This window comes from Rhinoraja longicauda, chromosome 5, assembly GCF_053455715.1.
Source record: "Rhinoraja longicauda isolate Sanriku21f chromosome 5, sRhiLon1.1, whole genome shotgun sequence".
Taxonomy (NCBI): domain Eukaryota; kingdom Metazoa; phylum Chordata; class Chondrichthyes; order Rajiformes; family Arhynchobatidae; genus Rhinoraja; species Rhinoraja longicauda.
Genome location: NC_135957.1, coordinates 83,837,124 through 83,852,586, shown reverse-complemented (window position 1 = coordinate 83,852,586; position 15,463 = coordinate 83,837,124). Strand labels below are relative to the sequence as shown.

The following is a 15,463-nucleotide window of genomic DNA, read 5'->3' as shown; positions in this document are numbered from 1 at the left end:
TCAAAGGGTGCAAATAGACAGTCAGGCACAAAATGCTGGAGTAACTCAGCGGGACAGGCAGCATCTCTGGAGAGAAGGAATGGGTGACGTTTCGGATTGAGACCCGTCTTCAGACCTGAACCAGCTTCTCGTTCTCACCTAGCAAGCAGCTAACAATATATATAAGAAAATAACTGTAGATGCTGGTACAAATCGGGTCGGGTCGAGACCCTTCTTCAGACAAACCCTTCTTCAAACAGCTAACAATGGCCTGTTTCCTTTATCATCGTTACTATTTTGCATATCTTTCATTCACTTGTTCTATATCAATCTACATCATCGTTTATATCTTGGTTTTCCCTTTCGCCTGACTAGTCTGAAGAAGGGTCTCAACCCCAAACGTCACCCATTCCTTCTCCCCAGAGATGCTGCCTATCCCGCTGCGTTACACCAGCATTTTGTGTCTTTCTACGAGGAGTGAGTTTGCTTTTTACCAATGGCACGGTGGCGCAGTGGTGGAGTTGCTGCCTCACGGCGCTGGAGACCCGGGTTCCATCCTGACTACGGGTGCTGTCTGTACAGACTCTGTACGTTCTTCCCGTGACCCCAGACTGAGAGTCACGGGAAAGGGTGCAAAGTTGGGAGGTCATGTTGCAGTTGAGTAAGACGTTGGTGAGGCCGCATTTTGAGCATTGTGTTGAGTTCTGGGCACCGTGTTATAAGAAAGGTATTGACAAGCAGCAAAGGGTACAAAGAAGATTTACGAGGATGTTGTCAGGACTTGAGGGCCTGAGCTTCAGGGAGTGATTGAGGACTTTATTCCTTAGAGTGCAGGAGGATGAGGGATGATCTTCTCAAAGTGTACACAATTGAGAGAGGAATAGATCGGGTCTCTTGCCCTGAGTAGGGGAAACAAGAACCGGAAGACATAGGTTTAAGGTGAGGGGGGAAAGATTTGATAGGAGCCTGAAGGATAACTTTTTTACACAAAGTGCGGTGGGTGTATGGAACGAGTTGCCGGAGGAGGTAGTTGAGGCAGGTACTATCGCAATGTTTAAGAAACATTTAGACAGGTACATGGATAGGACAGGTTTGGAGGGATTTGGGCCAAACACAGGCAGGTGGGACTAGTGTAGATAGGACATGTTGATCGGTGTGGGCAAGTTGGGCCGAATGGCCTGTACCACGCTGTGTCACTCTATGACTCTATGTTTATTTTAGATTCTCAGTAGAATGTTGGTCTTGGAGACACAACAAACTGCTGAAGTTTCTTCCCAGCTGTTATCAGGCAAATGAACCATCCTATCACCAACTAGAGAGCGGTCCTGACCTCCCATCTACCTCATTGTAAACCCCCAGGCTATCTTTACTTGGACTTTATCTTGCACTAAACGTTATTCCCTTAATCATTGTTGGTGGCTCGATTTTGACTGGTTAGCACGCAATAGAGAGCTTGTCACTGTACCTCTCTCTGTACACGTGGCAATAAACTAATCTAAAACTAGAGTTCATAGGAGCAGAATTAGGCCTTCACCAAACTGAAGTCATTGTTTTCAGGATTTGTCACAAACAGCAATCATAGTGCACGGTTTCCAAGCCTCCTCCTGACAATTATCTCAGGCTGTGAAGGAAAGAACTGCAGATGCTGGTTTAAACCGAAGATGGGCACAAAATGCTGGAGTAACACAGCGGGTCAGGCAGCATCTCTGGAGAACATGGATGGGTGACGTTTCACAGAGTGCTGGTATAACTCAGCGGGACAGGCAGCATCTCTGAAGAACATGGATAGGTGACGTTTCACAGAGTGCTGGAGTAACTCAGCGGGTCAGGCAGCATCTCTGGAGAGAGGGAATGGGTGACGTTCCGGATCGAGACCCTTCTTCAGACTGATCCTGAACTTATCTCGGGCTGATCTAAGTTTAATTTAGATTAGTTTGGTGTGGAGACACTACATTATCCCACTTTCTCATCCACTTTCTACACGTCTGGGGCAATTTTACAGAGGCCAATAAACCTACAAACCCGCACATCTTTGTGGTGTGTGGAGCACCCATATGATCATGGGACATAGCAGCAGAATTAAGCCCATCAAGTCTACTCCCCTATTCAATCATGGCTGATCTATCTCTCCCTCTCAACCCCATTCTCCCGCCTTCTCCCCATAACCCCTGACATCCGCACTAATGAAGAGCCCATCAACCTCCACCTTAAAAATATCCAATGAGGGCTTCCACAGCCGTCTACGGCAATGAATTCCACAGATTCACCACCCTCTGGCTAAAGAAATTCCTCCTCATCTCCTTCCCAAGGGAATGTCCTCTTATTCTGAGGCTGTGCCCTCAGGTCCTAGTGGAAACATCCTCTCACATCCACTCTATCCAGGCCTTTCCGCTATTCAGTAGGTTTCAGGTATCAATTTGAAGATTTTGTTGAATTCATTTCTCACTGTAATGAAGAAATTTACCTTTTCAAGCCACAAATATTCTATCACGGCAGGGTTTGGAGGGAGATGGGTCACATGCAGGCAGAAGAGATCATTCCGCTGTTCTAGATGTCAACTTATTTACATCGGCGAAACCAAGCGCAGGCTTGGCGATCGCTTCGCTGAACACCTGCGCTCGGTCCGCATTAACAAAACTGATCTCCCGGTGGCAGAGCACTTCAACTCCCCCTCCCACTCCCAGTCTGACCTTTCTGTCATGGGCGTCCTCCAGTGCCATAGTGAGGCCCACCGGAAATTGGAGGAACAGCACCTTATATTTCGCCTGGGTAGTTTGCAGCCCAGTGGTATGAACATCGACTTCTCCAACTTTAGATAGTTCCTCTGTCCCTCTCTTCCCCTCCTCCTTCCCAGTTCTCCCTCTATCTTCCTGTCTCCACCTATATCCTTCCTTTGTCCCGCCCCCCTGACATCAGTCTGAAGAAGGGTCTCGACCCGAAACGTCACCCATTCCTTCTCTCCCGAGATGCTGCCTGACCTGCTGAGTTACTCCAGCATTTTGTGAATAAATCGATTTGTACCAGCATCTGCAGTTATTTTCTTATAATGAAGAGATCATTTTAACTTGGCACCATGTTCGGCACAGACACCGCCTGTCCCTGTGCTGTACAGATGCACTGTAGGAAGCATACTGTCGGGCTGCATCACAGCTTGCTTTGGGAACAGCTCTGCCCAAGTCTGCAAGAAACTGCAGAGAGTTGTGGATGTAGCCCAGTCCATCGCACAGACCAGACTCCCCACCAATGACTCCATCTACACTACGCGCTGCCTCGGGAAAGCAGCCGACATCATCAAAGACCATTCCCACCCGGGTCATTCCTCCTTCTCCCTGCTACCATCATGAGATGCAGAAGGCTGAAAGCGCACACCACTCAGGACCAACTTTCCCCCCTCTGTTATTAGGCTTAGAAATATAGAAAAATAGATGCAGGAGGAAGCCATTTGGTCCTTTGAGCCAGCACCGCCATTCATTGTGATCGTGGCTGATCATCCACAATCACTAACCCGTGCCTGCCTTCTCCCCATATCCTTTGATTCCACTAGCCCCTAGAGCTCTATCTAACTCTCTTTTAAATTCATCCAGTGAATTGGCCTCCACTGCCCTCTGTGGCAGAGAATTCCACAAATTCACAACTCTCTGGGTGAAAAGGATTTTTATCACCTCAGTTTTAAATGGCCTCACCTTTATTCTTTGACTGTGGCCCCTGGTTCTGGACTCCCCCAACATTGGGAACATTTTTCCTGCATCCAGCTTATCCAGTCCTTTTATAATTTTATACGTTTCTATAAGATACCCTCTCATCCTTCTAAAGTCCAGTGAATACAAGCCCAGTCTTTCCAATCTTTCCTCGTATGTCAGTCCCACCATCCCAGGGATCAATCTCATGAACCTGGTAGTTATCATGGCAACTGAAACTCCAGGGTTTGGAGGGAGATGAATCACATGCAGGCAGAAGGGCAGCACGGTGGCACAGCGGTAGATTTGCCGCCTTACAGCGAATGCAGCGCTGCAGACCTGGGTTTGATCCTGACTATGGGTGCTGTCTGTACGGAGTTTGTACGTTCTTCCCATGACCTGCCTGGGTTTTCTCCGAGATCTCCGGTTTCCTCCCATACTCCAAAGGCGTACAGGTTTGTAGATTAATTGGCTTGGTAATAGACAATAGACAATAGACGCAGTAGTAGGCTATTCGGCCCTTCTAGCCAGCACCGCCATTCAATGTGATCATGGCTGATCATTCTCAATCAGTACTCCGTTCCTGCCTTCTCCCCATACACCCTGACTCCGCTATCCTTAAGAGCTCTATCCAGCTCTCTCTTGCTAGGTTAATTCCCGGAATGGTGGGACTGTCATATGTTGAAAGACTGGAGCGACTAGGCTTGTATACACTGGAATTAAGAAGGATGAGAGGGGATCTTATCGAAACGTATAAGATTATTAAGGGGTTGGACACGTTAGAGGCAGGAAACATGTTCCCAATGTTGGGGGAGTCCAGAACCAGGGGCCACAGTTTAAGAATAAGGGGTAGGCCATTTAGAACGGAGATGAGGAAAAACATTTTCAGTCAGAGAGTTGTGAATCTGTGGAATTCTCTGCCTCAGAAGGCAGTGGAGGCAAGTGAGAGCTAGATAGAGCTCTTAAGGATAGCAGAGTCAGGGGGTATGGGGAGAAGGCAGGAACGGGGTACTGATTGAGAATGATCAGCCATGATCACATTGAATGGCGGTGCTGGCTCGAAGGGCCGAATGGCCTCCTCCTGCACCTATTGTCTATTGTTGCGGTGGAGTTGCTGCCTTACAGCGCCAGAAACCCGCATTCGATCCTGACGATGTGTGCTGTCTGTGTGACGTTTACACGTTCTCCTTGTGGGTGTCAGCGTGTTCCAATGCTGTACAGCTCTAAGCTCTGTTCCGATAGTTCTCTGGATAATGACAAAACAGCAGGACCACTCGAGCAGTAGCTGTGTGCATTCATGTGTGGTGCCGTCTGTCAGACGAGGAATAGATGAAAGGATAATACAGTGTTCTGTGTTCCATGGTCCTAATTTAGTGGCAAATGACCTGCATGGGTCTAATTTGGAAATTTTGAAAGCTGCAAACAATACCTGCCAGGTAAGTTTCAGTTCTTGGATTGTCCTTGCTGATCATTAACACTGAGAAACCCGGAATAAACAGGGCGACTGTAATTAATAAAGTGGAGACCCAAGAGACTGCAGATGCAAGAATCTTGTTTTGAGTTTGTTGTCACGTGTACCGAGGTACAGTGAAAAGCTATGGTTGCGCGCTAACCAGTCAGCGGAAAGACAATACACGATTACAATCGAGCCATTCACAGTGTATAGATACATAATAAAGGAAATAACTTGAATAACATTTAGTGCAATATAAAGCCAGTAAATCCGATCAAAGATAGTCCAAGGGTCTCCAGTGAGGCAGATAGTAGCTCAGCACTGCTCTCTGGTTGTGATGGGATGGTTCAGTTGCCTGATAACAGCTGCGAAGAAATAGTCCCTGAATCTGGAGGTGTGCGTTTTCACACTTCTGTACCTCTTGCTTGATGGGAGAGGGGAGAAGAGGGAGTGACCGGGGTGAGACTGGGCCTTGATTATGCTGCTGGCCTTGCCGAGGCAGCATGAGGTGTAGATGGAAGGGAGGAGTCAATGGAAGGGAGGTCGGTTTGTGTGATGGTCTGGGCTGCGTCCACAATTCTCTGTCATTCCAGACTTCGATGGAGCTGTTCCCAACCCATGCTGTGATGCATCCTGATAACACTGGGCAACGCACACAGTGCTGGAGGGCAGCGCACACAGTGCTGGAGGGCAGCAGCAGGTCAGGTCATCCGTGGAGCATGTAAAATGAAGAAGGTTCCCATCCTGAAACATCACAGATCCAGAAGATTAAGATGCCCGGGATTAATGCTGTCCTAGTTGTATGGATTCTGAACTGTCTTACTGATAAAAGACAGGGTGTCTGGGGTAGACACAAAATGCTGAAGTAACTCAGCAGGTCAGGCAACGTCTCAGGAGACGCTGCCTGTCCCGCGAGTTACTCCAGCATTTTGTGCCTTTCTTCGGTTTAAACCAGCATCTGCAGTTCCTTCCTACACACAGTGTCATTTTATACGTCAATGGTCTGCGTAGCTCTTCCAGTGACACAGGAAAATATTGATCAGTGAAACGGCGTTATCAGTACATGAGTACTTGAAAGCAGTTCTTACTGGCTTCTAATCTTTCTTCTTGCTGCTCTTTGCAGCATCTAGATCAGCTAAAATGTGTGGGAAGGAACTGCAGATGCTGGTTTAAACCGAAGACAAGCACAAAATGCTGGAGTAACTCAGCGGGACAGGCAGCATCTCTGGAGAGAAAGAATGGGTGACGATTCAGTAGAGACTCAAGCTGAAACGTCACCCATTCCTTCTCTCCAGAAATGCTGCCTGTCCCGCTGAGTTACTCCTTTTGTTTTGTCCATTTAGATCAGCTACCTTCTGCAGTGGCTATCACTGCACTGTAAAGCAATCGTATACACTGTGAATGGCTTGATTGTAATCATGTATTGTCTTTCTACTGACTGGTTAACACGCAACAAAAGCTTTTCACTGTACCTCGGTACACGTGACAATAAACTAAACTGAACTCAAACATTTTTAAATTCCTATTCTCCCAAAGCACAAACAAAAAATCAGCTTTCACAAGACCTATAGCCCTCCTGTATAATTAGTGTCTAGTCCGGAGCTATGATGTTGCAATAGACAATAGGTGCAGGAGGAGGCCATTCGGCCCATCGAGCCAGTACCGCCATTCAATGTGATCATGGCTGATCATCCACAATAAGTACCCCGTTCCTGCCTTCTCCCCATGCCCCCTGACTCCGCTATCCATCAGAGCTCTATCTAGCTCTACAGTTTCACGTGCACTCCTCTCGCAGGGCTAGGAACAGCTCCATCCAGGACCGCAAGAAATTGAACAGTTGTGGACGCAGCCCAGGCCATCGCACAAACCAACCTCCCCTCCATTGACTCTCACGTTGCCTCGGCAAGGCCAGCAGCATCATCAAGGACCAGTCCCCCCCACCCGGTCACTCCCTTACAGAAACGTATAAAATTATAAAAGGACTGGAAAAATGTTCTCAATTCCCAAATATTCCCTAGATGCAAGAAAAATGTTCCCAATGTTGGGGGAGTCCAGAACCAGGGGACACACAGTCTAAGAATGGCCATTTAAAACTGAGGTAAGAAAACACTTTTTCACCCAGAGAGTTGTGAATTTGAGGAATTCTCTGCCACAGAGGGCAGTGGAGGCCAATTAACTGGATGAATTTCAAAGAGAGTTAGATAGAGCTCGAGGGGCTAGCCGAATCATGGGATATGGGGAGAAGGCAGGCACGGGTTACTGATTGTGGATGATCAGCCATGATCACAAAGAATGGCGGTGCTGGCTCAAAGGGCCAAATGGCCTCCTCCTGCACCTATTTTCTATGTTACTATGTTTCCCTCTTCTTCCCTCTCCCATCAGCCAAGAGATACAGAAGCTTGAAAACGCACACCTCCAGAATCAGGGACAGTTTCTTCCCAGCTGTTATCAAGCAACTGAACCATCCTACCACCAACTAGACAGATGAAGACCTATCATCCACCTCATTGGAGATGACTCGATAGCCCGCAACAAAATAGCCTTTCAGTGTACCTTGGTACACATGGTAATAAACTGAACAAACTACGCTAAGCTAAACTAAACTTAACGAAGCTAAACTAAACTTAACGAAACTAAACAGCCCCCACCCACCAAAATAAACTTGAGCAACGCACCCTCTCACTTTCAGAAGAATATTTTGTTTGGTAGCTTCTTTGTACGGGTGTCAGGGGTTATGGGGAGAAGGCAGGAGAATGGGGTTCGGAGGGAGAGATAGATCAGCCGTGATTGAATGGCGGAGTAGACGATGGGCTGAATGGCCTAATCCTAGTCCTTTCATAGGAATTCATGAACCTTCTTGGACGTATAGGGAATCAGCTGCTGGTTATATTGCAATTAAAATACTTGAGGAAATATCTTTGCAATTTTTACTCCAATCCTCTGCCAAAGAAGGGTTTTTTTGAGTGAAGATGCAGCATGGTAGCAGGCCCACCGACTCCTCACCGATCCTCATCACCCCTTCGCACTAGTTTAGTTAGACAATAGACAATAGGTGCAGTAGGAGGCCATTCGGCCCTTTGAGCCAGCACCGCCATTCAATGTGATTATGGCTGATCATTCTCAATCAGTACCCCGTTCCCGCCTTCTCCCCATACCCCGTGACTCCGCTATCCTTAAGAGCTCTATCTAGCTCTCTCTTGAATGCATTCAGGGAATTGGCCTCCACTGCCTTCTGAGGCAGAGAATTGCACAGATTCACAACTCTCTGACTGAAAAAGCTTTTCCTCATCTCCGTTCTAAATGGCCTACCCCTTTTTCTTAAACTGTGGCCCCTGTTTTTTTAAAAGATTTTTTAGATTTAGAGATACAGCGCGGAAACAGGCCATTCGGCCCATCAAGTCTACTATGCCATTCAATCGTGGCTGGTCTATCTCTCCCTCTCGACCCCCTTTCTCCTGCCTTCTCCCCGTAACCCCTGACACCCGTACCAATCAAGAATCACCCAGTCAAAGAAATCCTTCCTCATCTCCTTTCTAAAGCCACGTCCTTTTATTCTGAGGCTGCGTCCTCCGGTCCTAGATTCTCCCGTTAGTGGAAACATCATGGCTCAGTTTAACGTCTTATCTGAGAGCATTGAAATCCTTCGGTACGGCTTTGCGATCCGAGTTCAGATTATATTGATCGTTATCGCAAGGCTGTTTCAGAGAGTCAGTCCTTTCATGATTTCAGGCTCTCAGAACTCTTTGGAACCAACAAAAGACTTTGAAGCTGCAGTGTTTGTGGCCATGTCAGAAACATGGTGAATAACCTGCATGAGCAAGTTGCCACAAACAACACAACAAAAAAGACCGACGGTCATTTGTATTTACAGAGGTTCATTAATGATTAATGGACAATTCTTAATTAGTACGGGTGTCAGGGGTAATGGGGAGAAGGCAGGAGAATGGGGTTGAGAGGGAGAGATAGATCAGCCATGATGGAATGGCGGAGTAGACTTGATGGGCAGAATGGCCTAATTCTGCTCCTATGTAAGGCAGCGGTAGAGTTGCTGCCTTACAGCGAATGCAGCGCCGGAGACTCAGGTTCGATCCTGACTACGGGCGCCGTCTGTACGGAGTTTGTACGTTCTCCCCGTGACTTGCGTGGGTTTTCTCTGAGATCTTCGGTTTCCTCCCACACTCCAAAGACGTGCAGGTATGTAGGTTAATTGACTGGGTAAATGTAAAAATTGTCCCTAGTGTGTGTAGGATAGTGTTAATGTGCGGGGATCGCTGGGCGGCGCGGACTCGGTGGGCCGAAGGGCCTGTTTCCGCGCTGTATCTCTAAATCTAAATCTAAAAAAAAATCTCATGAACATGACAGGACTCCTCGGAAAAGGAGGAACTCGGTTTGGGAACAGCTCTGCCCAAGACCGCAAGAAATCGCAGAGAGTTGTCGACCTTAGCCCAGTCCGTCACACAGACCAGGCTCCCCACCAATGACTCCATCTACACTTCACTCCGTCGTGGAAAGCAGCCAACATAACCCAGCATGACAGGTTCCGACCCGGAACATCATCTATTCCTTCTCTCCAGGGACGCTGCCTGACCCGCTGAGTTACTCCAGCATTGTGTGGCCATCTTCAACATAATTAAGGGCCTTTTATACATAACTTAATAGCTCCTCCTATTCACATACAAAGCCCTAAACGGGCTTGCTAGAATCTAGCTCTGTATCTTCCCATTTGCTCTACCTATTGTACTTGAATTTGATGATTGTATTTATGTAGAGTATTGTCTAATCTGCCTCGATAGCATGCAAAACAATGCTTTTCACTGTACCTCGCTACACATGACAATAATAAACCTAAATAATAGAACCTGATCATTTAAAATAATGATAAAATAACTTAGGGTGGCACGGTGGCGCAGCGGTAGAGTTGCTGCCTTACAGCACTTGCAGCGCCAGAGACCCGGGTTCGATCCCGGCTAAGGGGGCTTGTCTGTACGGAGTTTGTACGTTCTCCCCGTGACCTGCGTGGGTTTTCTCAGAGATCTCCAGTTTCCTCCCACACTACAAAGACAGGCAGGTTTGTAGGTTAATAGACAATAGACAATAGACAATAGGTGCAGGAGTAGGCCATTCAGCCCTTCAAGCCAGCACTGCCATTCAATGCGATCATGGCTGATCACTCTCAATCAGTATCCCCGTTCCTGCCTTCTCCCCATACCCCCTCACTCCGCTATCCTTAAGAGCTCTATCCAGCTCTCTCTTGAAAGCATCCAACGAACTGGCCTCCACTGCCTTCTGAGGCAGAGAATTCCACACCTTCACCACTCTCTGACTGAAAAAGTTCTTCCTCATCTCCGTTCTAAATGGCCTACCCCTTATTCTTAAACTGTGGCCCCTTGTTCTGGACTCCCCCAACATTGGGAACATGTTTCCTGCTTTGGCTTTGTATGAGTGTAAATCGTCCCTTGTGTGCGTGTAGGGTAGTGTAAATGTGCGGGGATCACTGGGAGGTGCGGACTCGGTGGGCTGAAGGGGCTGTTTCCACGCTGTATCTCTAAAACTAAAAGCAAACTAACCAGCTCAATAGTCAATAGTCAATTTATTTGTCACATACACATAAATGTGCAGTGAAATGAAAGATTACCCGCAGTTCAACAATAAGACCAATAAAAATAAGCAATAAGAATATGCAATAACACATACAATCATAAACCAACACCAAACAAAAGAAACATCCATCACAGTGAGTCTCCTCCAGCCACCTCCTCACTGTGATGGAAGGCCAGAATGTATTTTTCTCTTCCCCTGCCGTCTTCTCCAGCTTTCGACACATATGCAGACAGCGCAGAGTGGGCGATCGTTTCGCTGAACACTTACGCTCATTTTGCCATGCCAACGCAATCTCCCGCTTTGCAAATATTTTATCCCCCATTCACAGTCCCCACACTGTCCTGGGCGTCATTCACTGTCAGAGTGAGGCCACACACAAATTGGAGGAACAGCACCTCATATTTCACTAGGGCAGCTTACAACCCCGTGTTAGACACAAAATGATGGAGTAACTCAGCGGGTCAGGCAGCATCTCTGGAGAGAAGGAATGGGTGACGTTTCAGGTCGAGACCTTTCTTCAGACTTCCTCCTCCCTTACAACCCAATGGTATGAACGTTGATTTCTCCAATGTCAAGTAACCCTTCACTCACCTCTCTCTCCCCTCTCCCCCACTCTAGTGTTCCTACCAGTTCCACTGTTCACCTCCTTGTACCCCTCTTGTTATCACACCTTCCCCAGCCAACAATGGGCCATTGTGGGCTCCACCCTTCCTGAAGTCATCTGTTGCCGGCCCTGCTTTGTTCTGGCCTTTTCTTACCTCCAGTTACCTCCACTCGGCTTTCAATCTGAAGAAGCGTCTCAACCTGAAACCTCACCCATTCTTTTTCTCCAGAGATGCTGCCTGACCCGCTGAGTTACTCCAGCACTCTGTGAAACATCACCTGTCCATGTTCTCCAGAGATACTGCCTGACCCGCTGAGTTACTCCAGCACTCTGTGAAACGTCACCTATCCATGTACTCCAGAGATGCTGCCTGACCCACTGAGTTACTCCAGCACTCTGTGAAACGTCACCTATCCATGTTCTCCAGAGATGCTGCCTGACCCGCTGAGTTACTCCAGCACTCTGTGCCTGTCTGCAGACAGCGTATCTCAGTTTGGTTCGATTGATTGCATTTATGTGCGGCACTATCTGATTTGATCTGAACAGCACACATAACAAAGCTTTTCACTGTATCTTGATACACGTGGCAATAATTAACCTGGACCACAGCTCCACAAGCTGAGGCTCTGGGCACCCATCAGCACTGCATTAAGGTGTCAGTGCACGTTGTGTGCTCCAGATTCTAAGTGCAGTTTGAATTAGCAGACGATTTGCTCAGTGGAGAGTACGCTCTTAGTGAACCAGGACTGACAGTTACAGCAGACGGCTGAAATATTTACTGAAACAGTGAGGCGTTTGATTAGGAAGCCATTTACTGGCACTGCGAAGCAAGAATGCACAATGTGTGGCACGTTGGCGCAGCAGTAGAGTTGCTGCCTCACAGCGCCAGAGACCCGGGTTCCATCCTGACTACGGGTGCTGTCTGTACGGAGTTTGAACGTTCTCCCCGTGACCTGAGTGGGTTTTCTCCGGGTGCTCCGGTTTCCTCCCACACTCCAAAGACGTGCACGTTTGTAGGTTAATTGGCTTTGGTAGAGAGTGTAAATTGTCCCTTGTGTGTGTAGGATAGTGCTATTGTATGGGGGGAGGGGAGGGGTGATCGCTGTTTGGCGTGGACTCGGTGGGCTGGAGGTCCGGTTTGACTGCTGCGTCTCTAAAGTCTGAAGTACAGCAAGGTTGTGAGCGTAGTTTTTATGGTTTACCTCTGACGTGGTGAAATGTAGTTATCAATACATTTAGATGGATAGGAAAGATTTAGAAGGATAATGGGCCAAACGCAGGCAAATGGGACTAGCTTAGGTGGGGCATCTTGGATGAGTGGGGCCGAAGGGTTTGTTTCCAAGTTGTATGACAATTGTGGATTGCCTTTCAAATTTGAAAAGGAAGAACACAAGGTGCAGAATTACGTGTAAGAAGCAACTGCAGAGGCTGGTTTAAACCGAAGAGAGACACGAAAAGCGGGAGTAACTCAGCGGGACAGGCAGCATCTCTAGCGAGAAGGAATGGGTGACGTTTCGTGTTGGGACCCTTCTTCAGATGGGGGCAGAATGTTGATGTCCATAAGTCATAGGAGCAGAATTAGGCCAATCGGCCCATCGAGTCTACTCCGCCATTCAGTCATGGCTGATCTATTTTTTCCTCTCAACCCCCTTCTCCCTGTAACCTTTGACACCCTCAACATCCGTCAATATCCATTTAGAAAATACCAGATTCAGGGACAGTTTCTTCTCAGAAGGCAGTGAAGAAAGCCGATGGAATGTTGGCCTTCATAACAAGAGGAGTTGAGTATAGGAGGAAAGAGGTCCTTCTGCAGTTGTACAGGGCCCTAGTGAGACCGCACCTGGAGTACTGTGTGCAGGTTTGGCCTCCAAATTTGAGGAAGGATATTCTTGCTATTGAGGGCGTGCAGCGTAGGTTCACTAGGTTAATTCCCGGAATGGCGGGACGGTCAAATGTTGAAAGACTGGAGCAGCTGGGCTTGTATACACTGGAATTTAGAAGGATGAGAGGGGATCTTATCGAAACATATAAGATTATTAAGGGATTGGACACGTTAGAGGCAGGAAACATGTTCCCAATGTTGGGGGAGTTCAGAACCTGGGTCCACAGTTTAAGGATAAGGGGTAGGCCATTTAGAATGGAGATGAGGAAAAACTTTTTCAGTTAGAGTTGTAAATCTGTGGAATTCTCTGCCTCTGCATACACGTGGCAATAGGCCAATTTTCTGAATGCATTCAAGAGAGAGCTAGATAGAGCTCTTAAGGATAGCGGAGTCAGGGGGTATGGGGAGAAGGCAAGAAAGGGGTACTGATTGAGAATGATCAGCCATGATCACATTGAATGGTGGTGCTGGCTCGAAGGGCCGAATGGCCTACTCCTGCACCTATTGTCTATTGTCTATTATCGGGCAATTGAATCATCCTACCACAACCAGGGAGCAGCCTGAACAACCATCTACCTCATTGGAAACCCTTGGACTATCTTTAATCGGACTTTAACTTGCGCAAACTGTTATTTATTTTATCATAGAAACATAGAAAGTAGGTGCAGGAGGAGGCCATTCGGCGCTTCGAGCCTGCACCGCCATTCAATATGATCATGGCTGATCATCCAACACAGCATCCTGTACCTGCCTTCTCTCCATACCCTCTGATCCCTTTAGCCACAAGGGCCACATCTAACTCCCTCTTAAATATAGCCAATGAACTGGCCTCAACTACCTTCTGTGGCAGAGAATTCCACAGATTCACCACTCTCTGAGTGAAAAAAAACGTTCTCATCTCGGTCCTAAAAGACTTCCCCCTTATCCTTAAACTGTGACCCCTTGTTCTGGAACTTCCCCAACATCGGGAACAATCTTCCTGCATCTAGCCTGTCCAACCCCTTAAGAATTTTGTAAGTTTCTATCAGATTCCCCCTCAATCTTCTAAATTCCAACGTGTACAAGCCGATTCTATCCAGTCTTTCTTCATATGATCATGTGGATGGTTCGATTATAATCATGTATTATCTTTCCACTGACTGGTTAGCACGCAACAAAAGCTTTTCACTGTACCTTGCTACACGTGACGATAAACTAAACAAAACGCACTGCCTTCTGTGGCAATGAATTGCACAGATTCATCCTCCCCATCTTTCTAAAGGTACGTCCTTTTATTCTGAGCCTGTGGCCTCTGGTCCTAGACTCTCCCACTAGTGGAAACATCCTCTCCACGTCCACTCTATCCAAGCCTTTCAACTATTCGGTGAAGTAGTAGGGCCATATGGCCTCCTCCTGCACCTATTTTCTATGTTTCTATGTAAACCAGCATCTGCGGTTCCTTCCCACACAAAGTTTAAACCCAGGTACATTTTAAGTTGCAAAGAAGTAGCATGAGTGTAGAGAACAAAGAGACACAGATTTTGTGTCATATTTTTGGATATGAAAGCAAAGTTCACCTCAAAGCCACCGTTATCAGCAGGGATTTAAAAGATTAGTGCTATTCATTTGTGCAGAGCAACCCAAGAGGAAAATTCATTGACAGTGAATGCCTATATCAGGACCTATTAAGAAAGATTAGAGGAATTACATCCGTGATCACTAGTGCTGAACATGCAATGTATCTGTGGCTGGCAGGTACAATCGTTTGAAATTTGGTTTGGGTGAAGTTCATTTGCAGTTTAGCAAGAAGAATTTCCTGACCCGCTGAGTTCCTCCAGCACTTTGTGCTCCGCGCAAGATTCCAACATCTGCAGTTCCTCCAAAATGTGTCTCCACGAAGAATCTCCAGTTGCGTAACTTCGACTTGATAATTGAAATAGTTTCAGTTTAGTTTATTGTCACGTGTACCCGAGGTACAGTGAAAAGCTTTTGTTGCGTGCTAAGTAGCTGAGGAGACAGGTTCGGGGTGGCACGGTGGCGCAGCGGTAGAGTTGCTGCCTTACAGCGCCAGAGACACGGTTCAATACTGACTGTGGGTGCTGCCTGTATGGAATCACGGCCCGATCTATCTCTCCCTCCCAGCCCCATTCTCCTGCCTTCTCCCCATAACTCCCGTACTAATCAAGAATCTATCTACACCGATCAGCCAAAACATTATGACCACTGACAGGCGAAGTGAATAACATTGATTATCTTGTTACAATGGCACCTGTCAAGGGGTGGGGTAT

At 47.3% G+C, this 15,463-nt stretch overlaps 1 protein-coding gene across 5 annotated transcripts in view; it reads right to left on the bottom strand.

Moving 5' to 3' along the window:
- Positions 1-15,463, bottom strand: part of sobpa (sine oculis binding protein homolog (Drosophila) a) — a 242,894-nt gene that overhangs the window by 125,620 nt on the left and 101,811 nt on the right. The gene's annotated exons all lie outside the window — the stretch shown is intronic.